The sequence below is a fragment of the Monodelphis domestica genome, chromosome 3 (assembly GCF_027887165.1).
Source record: "Monodelphis domestica isolate mMonDom1 chromosome 3, mMonDom1.pri, whole genome shotgun sequence".
Classification (NCBI taxonomy): Eukaryota; Metazoa; Chordata; class Mammalia; order Didelphimorphia; family Didelphidae; genus Monodelphis; species Monodelphis domestica.
This window is the reverse complement of record NC_077229.1, coordinates 402,087,762-402,099,143: the sequence shown is the minus strand read 5'-3', so window position 1 is coordinate 402,099,143 and position 11,382 is coordinate 402,087,762. Positions and strand designations below refer to the sequence as shown.

Genomic DNA, 11,382 nt, shown 5'->3' with positions numbered 1-11,382 from the left:
ATTCTCCATTCCCCAGAGAATCCACCCTGAGGGGAATCCCAGGCTAGCTGTTTCAGACTGAATAATGGACCCTGAGGTAAAAAACAAGGTAGTCTTCCCTAATGTATCAGAGACCCTTTCCCAAGAAGACCCACACCTGGGTGGAGACCATGCTTTTAGTGTACATTGTAGGTAGCCCATTCCCTTACACCTAACCTTTAGCTATGATCCTTTTCCTCTTGATTGTATTCTGTCAGTATAGTTTGAATGCAATCAATCATATTTCACAGTCCCTCAGTTTCCCAAATGGTATATAGGTTCCCCAATTCTTTTGTTCCTTGTAGTCAATCTAGCACAGTTGACTCTCCCAGGGGTCAGTGTCCAGATTTCAATCCTCGGACTCTGTATGGTTGTTAGCGCGCAGCTCTATGTGGAGGCCTACTATTATACTGAACCCCTTTTCCTTAATTAAAGAGTGGTTTTTCTAACTAATAATTCTGTGTTTTTTTCCAAGTCAACAATATCCTCCACCCAGTCTTCAGTCCAGCCAAAGAACTGTCCTTAGACACTACATTCTGCCTTTTCGCTGCTGGTCCTCCCATACCTAGAATGTACAGAGTCCTCACCTGTCCCTCTTATAATTTCTAGTTTTCTTCAAAGTTCAACTCAAATGCAGCCACGTACATGTGTCCTTTCCTAGTCTTCCCAGCTGATATCTCGCCAACAAAATCACCTTACTTGTATGTCAACAACAAGAAGCTGTCACTTTGTGCAATAAACTGAGAATACAAATAAAAAGTAGAAAGACTATTTACTCCATGCCCTCTAGGAGTTCACATTTCAATGGAGAAAAACAATATATAGAAGGAAACTGGAAAGAGCTTAATAGAGGCTGACTAAAGTACCCAATGAGGAGGTCCAGAGTGCAGCCTAAAAAGAAATGAAAGATCCCTAAAACAGTACACTTGTGTGTGCATGTGTTTTTTTTTCCATTATAAAGTCCTCCTTTGGACTGACAGTAAGACATGCCTCTCACCTCAAGAAAGAAAAGTGGACAACTAAAGGTACAGAATTGGGCATACATTGTTAGATATGGCCAATATTTTGATTTGTTTTACTTCATTAGAAAAGGTTATCTTGGGGAGTTGTGGGAGTCACAGGGAATTTTTTTAAAGGAACAACAGTAAATCATATGCTTATATGTATATTTTTTTATATTTTTTCATATGTTAAAATGATAAAAATATAGCATTTATTTAACACCTACTATGTGTCAGGGACTTTACAATTGTTTCATTGGAGCCTCACAACAACCCTGCAAAATAGGTGCTATTGTTGAGGAAACTGAGGCAATCAAGAGTTACATGACTTCTCTAGGGTCACATAGCTAGTATCTGAGGCCAAGTTTGAAATCAAGTCTTCCCAACTCCTAATCCTCTATCTACAGAACCAAGTCATAAAATTTGATTGTATTGAATGCCAGCTTCAGGTGTTTGTACTTAATCTTGTAGACAGCAAGGAACCATCAAAAATCTCAGAGCAAGGAATAACACAAGAGTAACAGTAAATAGAGGCATTGAGGTGGTACATTGAATAAAGTGCCAAGCCTGGAATTAGAAAGACTCATCTTCTTGAATTCAAATCTGGCCCCAGACACTTCATAGCTATGTGACCTTGGGTAAATCACTTAATCTATTTGCCTCAGTTTCCTCATCTATAAAATGAAAGAGAGAAGGAAATGGAAGAACTCTCCAGTTTCTTTGCCAAAAAAACCACAAATAGGGTTACGAAAAGTTAGACACAACTGAAAGGACTAATCTACTATAACAGGGCTTTAAAAAGATTATAGTATAGAGGAGTGTTGTCCAACTCAAAAAGGAAAGGGGGGCTACTAAGCTGTATATAAGAGTTCTTGTAGGCAACATATTGATTAAGAAAATTACTTATTAACATGATATATATTTTATATTATTTATATTTTGTTAATTTTTCCCAGTTATATTTTAATCTGTTTCTGAGGCACTGTAGATTATTGTCGCTTGAATATGGCCAGCAGACCTACTATTTGACACCTTTGATATAAAGGATGAGTCTTTATCATATGGATCATATAGGCTGTGGGAAATGAGGATGTTTAACCTGAAAGAGACTCCAGAGAAGGGGATGATGCAACAGGGCATGATAACTGCCTTTAAGTATTTTACAGCTATCACATGGAAAAGAGATTAGATTCATTCTCTGTAGTTCCAGAGGACAGAACAAGAAATTGCAGTGGCAAATTTAGGCTTGATGTTGGGAAAATTTTACTAAAATTAGAGTTGTGCAAGTGTGAAATGATCTACCAAGAGTGGTAGTCGTTAGCCTCTTACTGGGGTGGTCTTTAAATAGATTACCACTTGTCAGTTATATAGTGGGAATCCTTTTTAGGAGAGGTTGGACTAGATGGCTATTGAATTTTCTTCCAAATCTCAAATTTTGTGATCTTGTAGACTGAAAGTTGAGTCTATATAATTATTACCATAGTGTAATTGTTGCAATAGTATGTTTTCAGTGGGAATGAGAGCCTGAAATAGGGAGGTAGCAATAGAAATTACAAGGAAGAAAAGAAGCATTTACTAAGTTCCTACTTTGTGCTAAACTATACTAAACACTTTACAAATATTACCTCATTTGATCCTCAAAACAACACTGGGAGGGGTGAAGATGGGATTAACTCTCTCCTGCCCATTTTTAGATTTAATCACCATAAGCATATACACCCCACTTATTCTTAGGTATGGGGAGGTCTGTGACCCATGTGTGCTATAGTGAGTGATGAATCAGAATCGACTGACTGCCCCCTGGGCAGTCCTAAGAAAAGCTATAACTGCAATTGGTCCATGTAAAGTGGAAGGAAGGCACAGGAAGTGATGAAAGGAAGGGTCTTTAAAAGTGGCAAGAACTTCCTGTGATCAGCTCTTTTGCCTTCAAACTTGGTCCTGGAGGTGCTTTGATTGAAGACCTTGGACTGATTGTCACCACATGGGTTGTGTCAAGGAAGTTTACTCCCTCCCCCTCCTGAGTGGCCTGACTTGTCAACATTCCTCACATAACACAGTTATGCCAGGTTTTGTGTCCATGTATGTGCTGTATGTCAATAAAAGTGAGGGAGTAGTGACTGACTGGGACTTTTGGCTTTTGAACGAATGGGGGGAACAGAGCAGGCAGGCAGGTAAGGGGGAAAGAGGAAGGAACTGGTAGCCTAGGCAACTCGTGGTAAGGTTACTTAGAGGAATGATGAGATTTAAAACTATGATTGTCTACCCTTTCTAATAAACTTTATAAAAGATATATATGGGTAGAAATATTAATATAATTCTTAGTAATCTAAAGTTCACAAGGGTGAACTGGCTTTTCTTGAGGTACTAGCCTCTGGAAAGTCCCCTCCTCTTGAAGAAGGCCTCCTGCCTAGAACTCTTGTTTAATTTATCTCTATACCCCCTTTGCTGGGGCCTCTGGACCCTGCCTGGTTTGGACCTGGTGAGAGTAATTAGCTATTCTCTCTCATTTCCTTATTTTCACTCTTTATCTCTATTTAATAAATAAATTACTATAGTCATTCTGACTTGAGTAATAATTTCAGTGACCACATTTCTCATAAATTTAAATACAACCCTTTAAACCCTTACAGAGGTTGGTGCTTTTATTAATCTTTATTTTCTATTTAAGGAACTCAGGCAGACAGAGGTTAAGTGTTTTACCCTAGATCATACAGCTAGTATCTGAGACCAGAGTCCTAGCCCCAGCACCTTTAACTGACTCAAGGAGCAAAAATAGATTAGTGAGTGAATAAAGGGAAAAGGTTGGAGATACACAGCAAAGGTGTCAGAGGGCTTTCCTACTATATATGGTCTACAATGCTTCCCAGTATCCCCAGCACCAGATTATAATATAATTGGGAAATACTTAATAAAATAAATAAAAATACATCACATTTAAAAATCAAATCAATATGCCACAAGAATCCTCATATATGGATTAGTGGCTTCTATTCCTTTTTTTTCTTTTTCTTTTTTTTGTTTGTTTTTTAATAAGGTTTAACCCCAAAGGAAAAAAATGTACCAAAAATTGTTGACAAGAATCTTAACCAATATATTGAAATGTTTTAGGTATAAAAAATTCACCCAGAGCTTATAATATTGTTTTAGTTAAAAAAATAAAAGGATATCCCCCTTACTATAGAACCCTATTATTCCACAAACTTTTTTGATTATTTCTTTAGAGATAGTGGTGAATAATTGGGTTTCTTCTTGGTCCTGGGTTCAAATTCCAATCTAATGAAAACTCCAATTATAGGAATGGTTGAGGAAGTCCCACTTTCTTCTCTATGAATTCTTCTGAGGAATTTTGACAGTGACGGTTTTCACTTTTGTATATGCTTGTAGACTACTCGCCGAGCTCTCGCCCATTCCCAGACATCTTGTAACCTCCAAATGGGGACTGTGCCCCAAATACATCATAACAATTTATCCACTCTGTGCCAGCCTGCAGTGCCTGGGAGAGGTAGTTGGCCTTGTCCAGGTCCCTTGTGAAGGCTGCTGCGGCCAGCCCATATTTCGAATCATTGGCTCTCTCCACCACTTCTTCGATGGTCTTGAACTTCGTTATCTGCATCACAGACCCAAAAATCTCTTCTGTGGTGATGGTCATGTTATCCTTTACATCCCCAAAGATGGTAGGCTGGACAAAGAAGCCCCGGTCAGTGGCAGGTCTGCCTCCACACAGCAGCTTGGCTCCTTCCTCTTTCCCCAAATTGATGTAGCCCAGAATCTTCTTAAATTGTTCTTCATCTACCCTAAGCCCCTGCTCAGTATGGCTTGTCAAAGGGATTCCCCACCACCCGAGCCTTGACCGAGCCACACTCCTCTCCACAAACTCAGGGCAGATGTCCTCCTGCACGAAGGTCCTGGAGCCAGCACAGCAGCACTGGCCCTGGTTGAGCTCCACAGCCCAGTCCAGGTCAGCGTCCGACATGATGATGTTGGGGAGCTCTTCCCTGCTGCTACCTGGATGAGGTGCCCAACCTCCGTGGAGCCAGTGAATGCCACCTTGTCCACTTCCATGTGGGAAGCGAGGGCAGCGCCAGCCGGGGGGCCAAACCCAGGGACGATGTTGACCACTCCAGGGGGGAAGCCAGCCTCCTTGATCAGGTTGGCCACATAGAGGGCAGTCAGGGGAGTCTGTTTGGCCACCTTCATCACAACCACGTTTCCTGTAGCCAAGGCTGGTCCCAGCTTCCAGGCCTGCATCAGTAGTGGGAAGTTCCATGGAATGATCTGGGCACAAAATCCAATGGGCTCATGGTGCGTATAGCTGAAAAAATCTCCATCAATGGGGATGGTCTTCCCATGGTGCTTGTCAGCCCAGCCTGCATAATACTGAAGGTACTTGAGAACCATGTCCAAATCCACTAGGTAGGAGATGGCGTGGGGTTTGCCACTGTCCAAGGTCTCCAGAGTGCGTAAGCCCGGTCTCTCTCGATCAGGTCTGCCAGCAGGTTCAGCAGCGCTCCTCTGTAGGATGCATCCATTTTCCTCCACGGGAAGCCCAGCCAGAATGCATTTTTGGCAGCATTCACCGCCTTATCCACATCTGCCTTGTCCCCCTCAGCCACTTGGAAGATCTCCTCTCCAGTAGATGGGTTGATGGTGGCAAAAGTCTTCTTGCTGACAGCATCATGCCATTCATTGTCTATAAAAATCTTGTTGTAGAAAACCTCAGGATGCTTGTTGGGGACTGGCACAGCGACTGAGGACAGAAGGCGGTGGCCCAGACGGGGCCCAAGCAGGGCTGTGGGCCCACAGCATGCTGAGCTGGAGGCTGGGGCTGGAAGGAGAAGAGGAGCAGCTAAGGGTCACACGTAGGTACTGGGCAGGCCAACTCAGTGGCTTCTGTTTCTATTAGAGTTTAACACCACTGGTGTGGAGAAGGCAAAACAAAGGAAGAAATAAGGGTTGATTGAGTTGAATTGAACCTGGGAAAATAGAAGAATGGTACTTCTGTTGACTGGGAAAAAAACACAGAACTATAAATAGTCAGAAAAAAACACCCTTTAATTAAGGAAAAGGGTTCAGTGCTAAATTAGGCTTCCACAAAGAGCTGCACACCACACACCCATGTAGAGTTCTGAGTATTAAAACTCTGGTTACTCTGGTCACTGACCCTGGGAGAGCCAACCCAGCTAGATTGACAACTCCAAAGAGCCATTAAAATGGGGAAGCTTAAATACCTTTCTTAGGGCAACATGGGGATCTAGGATGAGAGGGATAGTTAATTGGCTTTACAATGATAATAAAGGAAAATGAGGAGTCTAAGACTCATGAAGTTGGACTTTCCCTCAGAGAAACTCTCATGTGACAAGGCCAAATCTGAGGCTTTCACCTTCAAGCCAACTAAACTGGGGATCATTGAATCAAATCTTACTAAGCTACAAGTTTGTAGCCTTCTAGATTCCATTTTGACACTACCATGAACAGAAATAGGGAATCAAAGCTGGGGGATGGCAGGGCCAGAAGCCAGAAAATCTTATTTGTAGTCCTAGATCTTTCTAGAATTTATGGGGAGTTCAGGGAGGACTATAGCCTCTGGTATAAGGGTTCACTGAGCCCTTATCAGGATTGATCATCCACCTTTGGTGTATACCAGTCATTCAACTCTCACTTGTGGCTCTAAGAAGCTGTGCAACAGCCATTCTCCAGAAGGGCTAAGCCAGGTTGAGGGTAACCCACAGGCCTTACACCCTTCTGTGACTTAGGGGGATATTTATCTATCCCCAGCATGTGAAGACTCTACCACTACCCCATGGACCAATGAAAACAATTTGTCATGAAGTGCCTGAAGGCACTTCAATTGTCCTGACTTTTGTTTTTGTCATTGGATTTAGATGACTCTGGAAAAGACAGTGAGACTGAGACTTAATGCAACTCTGCCTCACTTAAATCCAATTCCCAAACGAGTTAAGACATCACCCCCTGATGTCATTGGTCCTTTTCCAAAAGATGAACAACACTAACTAGCTATGCAATCCTGGGCGTTGTTTGACTTGTACAGGCTTCCATTTCCAGTATAAAGCCATATGTATATATATATACAGCTTTGAATAGATCTTAGCAGATGGCTTTGAGCCATCTGCTAAGATCTATTCAAAGCTAAAATTCTATGATTTGGGCAATCATCGTTATTGGAAATAGATACACTAATGCAGCATGATGTTACCAAAGGAAAGGAAGCAGGACAGAGACTGAGCTTTTGGGGAGACCGTCCACATTTACAGGATAATGGAGAAACAGGACCCAGTGAGACGCCGAAGAACACTGAGACTAGGGTTAGGAGGAAAACCACCACTGTAGTGTCAGAAGCTAAATGAGGAGAGTTTCTAGGAGGCAGTGATAAGATCAAATGCTTCAGAATAGATAAGGATAATTGCACAATACAACCGGGTTTCTGGTAACCTTCCGGCAAAGCGGTTGGCGTAGAAGCCATCCCAAGGGGCTTACGAAAAGGAAAAGGCGTAGGTGTGAGGCTATGAGGTCAGCGAGTGTACTCTGGCTGGAGTGGGACCAAGAAAGCCAGATGGGAGACGAGATTAAGATAACCAGAGAAAGCTGCTGTCTCAATGCCTCAATTTCCTGGGAAAGAAACCTCTAACCGAGTATTTTTTTTTTAATTCTCCTGCTTTATGCAACACACACACATACATACATACATACACACACACACATATATCCATCCATCCATCCATCCATCCATCCATCCATCCATCCATCCATCCATCCATCCATCCATCCATCCATCCATCTATCCCTGGGGGCAAAGGGGAGGAGGGAGGAAGAGAAGCTAGGCGGTTCCAGCTAATTAGAGAGACAATTTTCTCCAGCTCCGCCCCCTTCGGAGCCAGCCGAGTTCCTCCGGCTGCGCATCTTTTCAGCAGCCGCTAAAACCCGGAGAAGGACGTGAATAGGACGGCGGCGGCCGCACTGCGCATGCCCTAGAGCCGAGCCCGGTCCGGGCAGCTAGGGGCCGGCCGCGGCGCTAGCCAGACGCCGCAGGTGAGGGACCGTCCTCGTGGGTCGGGACCTGCGACCTTAGGGGCGACCCGCCTGGGGCTCGGATGCCTTCTCTTCTTTGGATGAGAGGCGGCTCCTCCGGCCCTGCCCAGCCAGTGTGAGCGCCGAGAGCAGCCGGCCTCGGCCTTCGGCGCGGAGCCCCCCACCTGGACGGCGGGGCCCTGGGAGGCTGAGAGCAGCGGAGCGGAGGGAAGAAAGGTGGGAGGGAGGGAGAGGTGCGAGATTGAGGAGGGGGCGGGGGCGGGGGCGCGGCGGGGGGTTGGGCCCCGGCGGGGAAGGGGAACGTGGTGCGCGTGGCCACCTCGCTCTGCAGACGCTGCTTTGTTTCCTGGGAGCGGCCCCCGCCCGCTGGGCACAGCTGGAATTGGGGATGGGCGCAGGGTATCTTAGGTGTATCCAGTCATCTCCTTGAAAGTTGGTAGGAACCTTCGAGGTCTTCTGTTTACTTAGAAGGACTTTCACCCAGGGGTCTATGTAGGAGCTCTTCAATAGCTTGATAATGCTGTCAATCTAATTGGTTTCTTTTGTGATCCTATTTTATGTATTTGAAAACTTGGGATTCCTTGCGTTAAAAAATGAGGATTCATCCTCCAAACCTTGTTTCACAATTGAGGAAACAGACCAGACAGCCCACACAGACAGCACAGGGGAGCTTTCAGATAATTTTTTATATAATGTGAATTTTATACAATGTATCTATGCAACATATAGTAATATGTATAGATGATATATTACATATACATTCATGTGAATGTGTATTTTTTTCCTGCCTTCATAGAATGTAGACAACAAGCTGCACCTTCATCGGGGATACTTGAGTGGTATAACAGATCTATTGAATGAAGTAGTACTAATCTGTGTCTAGCTCCTTGCGATTTGTAATTGTTTTATTTTTGGTATTAGTCCTTCAAGTAAAGTGCCTGGCATATAGCAGGCACTTTAATAGAAGACATTACTGCTTGATTCTTGTGCCTCCCTACACCTAACCCCAGAAGAATATAAGTTATAGGACTGTTTTCGCTTTTATCTCGAGCAGTTAGCATGGTTTCTTGCACTTTATTGGGGGAATGGATGATTGGGAAGTATTCAGAACTTGGAACTTGAACTCGCTCTTACGGAAACTACTACCCTTGTGGATAGGAAGCTGATCTATAACTTAGTCTTAGATTTAAGACACTAAGTTAAGTGACTTACCTTTGGTCCCAAAATTAGTGCTTATGAGAGGCAAGACTTGAAACTAGGTTTTCCTGACTCCCAACATACTTTCCAACCACTAGGATTAATTGGTAATTAATTTATGTTGAATTCAATAAGGGAGAGGTAGAGGTGTTAATCCCCTAAAAAGGAGAATTTTGAGGGATAGCCTAAGTTAGATAGTTTTTGAAAGGCGGAGGAGGAAATACTAATTCCTTATGTGAAGAGTAGGTGTGTGGTTTTTGGAGGCAAAAGGGGGAAGAGACAGTACTCTTTAGTGTAGAATAGTTTTTGCTAGGATATCATTGTAATGTAATGAGAAAGTTGTGGAGTAGCTGGACTTGGTGTGGGACCCTTGCCTAGAATTACACAGTCGGTTTGAATTTAGGCTGTTGCTGCTTTCTTTAGTCTGAAAGGGAAGGGAAATGTCAGTTTTTAATGTATTTGTTTAATATCCTAAAAGTTGAAACTAGTTTTTATCTGTCATTGATCTTCTGATAATTCTGCACTTCTCCCTTTTCTTCCAGGCTCTTTTCAGGGTCTTCTTTTCTCTAATCCTTTTAGATAATGAACATTTATTAAACCCTTTCCTTTAGCTAAGAGCTGGAAATACAAAAAAAGGCTAATTCAAACATTTATATTCTAATGGAAAGGATTGCTTTCAAATAACTACTTACATAAAATGCATATGCCTTATAATTCAGAGGCAAATTCTGGAGGAAGATATTTCTGGAAAGGTAAAAAAAGGAGAGACTAGGAAACAGTTTCCTATAGAGAGTGAAATTTGAGCTGAGTCTTTAAGGAAATAAGAAGTTGGAGGTGAGGAGGAGGAAGAAAATTCCAAGCATGCTGGGGAGCCAGTGAAAAGGTAGGGATTCAGAGTAATGAATATGAATATCCTCACTGTGCTAAGGACCAGCATTTGCTTTTTTTGGGGGGGAGGGGGGTCATCTTTTCAGTGATCTGCTGTCTGCATTTCAGAAAAAAAAGAAAGACAAAACTTGAGCTGGACTTACCACTAAAATACTCTCCTAGCTAGTCTAATCTCCAGTCTTTACATTTTAACTGGCCACACAAGCCACATCAAGACTAACATTCTAATAATATCTGCATTTATCATTTCTCTTTCCTATTCAAGTGTTCCCTGTTGCCCAATTAAGTACAGAATTTTCCTTGGCCTTTTAATGCTCTCCAAGATCTTCTCTCTACCCATCCAACTCTTTCTTTGATATTTGTTTTTATTTTTTTCCCTACCTGCAGAGTACCTCACTTAAATTCTACTTCCTTTTCCCTATGCAAATCAAATTCTTCTCTTGGTTGCTTTTTTTGCTATGCTTGTCTTCATTCTACATATCTGTATCTATCCCATTTTTCAAGGCCCACCCATGTCATTCTATCCTTTAACTAGGGAGGAGGGGTTACTCTTTTTTGTTTGTTATAGGCCCATTTGGCAGTCTGGTGAAGCCTTTGGACCCTCTGTCAGTATAATGTTGCCTATATTCATAATTGAGGGAAATGCTAAATGTGAATGAGAAGTTAGTCAAAATAAAAGTATACTTTTTCCCTTCCAAGTTCACAGACCTCTCGAAATCTTGGACTCCAGATTATGAAGTGTAACTTTTTGTTGTATTTATAAGTTAATTCTACTAAATCTATTTAGTACTAAATCATTCTTTAGTATACATGGTACCCCAGGTAGATTGAAAATTATATCTACATTAGTTGTATATTCCTCATACCATCAAATAGTACTGGACACAGAGGTTCAATATATTCTTTTTAATTGTTTGTATCATGTGTTAGTCCCCATATAATAGTTAAAGATTACAGGAATAATTCCTAGTTTACTAGATAGATCAGGATTGGGGGGGGTTACCTAGAATGGGAAGGCTTAGTTTCATTTTGCAGGATGAAAAGAAGTCAAGGAGATACCCATTGAAGTATTACTTACCTGTGATTATGTTTTATTCCCAAATAGAATGTAAAGTCTTTGGGGATGATTTAATTTGTCTTTGTATCCCCATGGGCTCAAGTACCTTGCACAAAATAAATGCTTAATAAATATGTGTTAATTTGAATACTGTTTTTCAAGAACATGATTTTT

At 42.2% G+C, this 11,382-nt stretch overlaps 1 protein-coding gene and 1 pseudogene across 3 annotated transcripts in view; one reads left to right on the top strand and one right to left on the bottom strand.

The window, feature by feature from the left end:
* Positions 1-4,013: 4,013 nt before the first annotated feature.
* LOC100013443 (aldehyde dehydrogenase, mitochondrial-like) lies at positions 4,014-5,832 on the bottom strand (annotated as a pseudogene).
* Positions 5,833-7,519: 1,687 nt separating this feature from the next.
* Positions 7,520-11,382, top strand: part of SLC39A6 (solute carrier family 39 member 6) — a 39,023-nt gene continuing 35,160 nt past the window's right edge. The window contains exon 1 of one of the 3 annotated variants that reach the window (XM_001367879.5): positions 7,520-8,066. The gene's annotated coding sequence lies outside the window, so the exon portion shown is untranslated. Of the gene's footprint in view, positions 8,283-9,810; positions 10,147-11,382 lie in introns of those variants that run through there. The other 2 variants (XM_007486748.3, XM_007486749.3) reach the window with 2 other exon arrangements.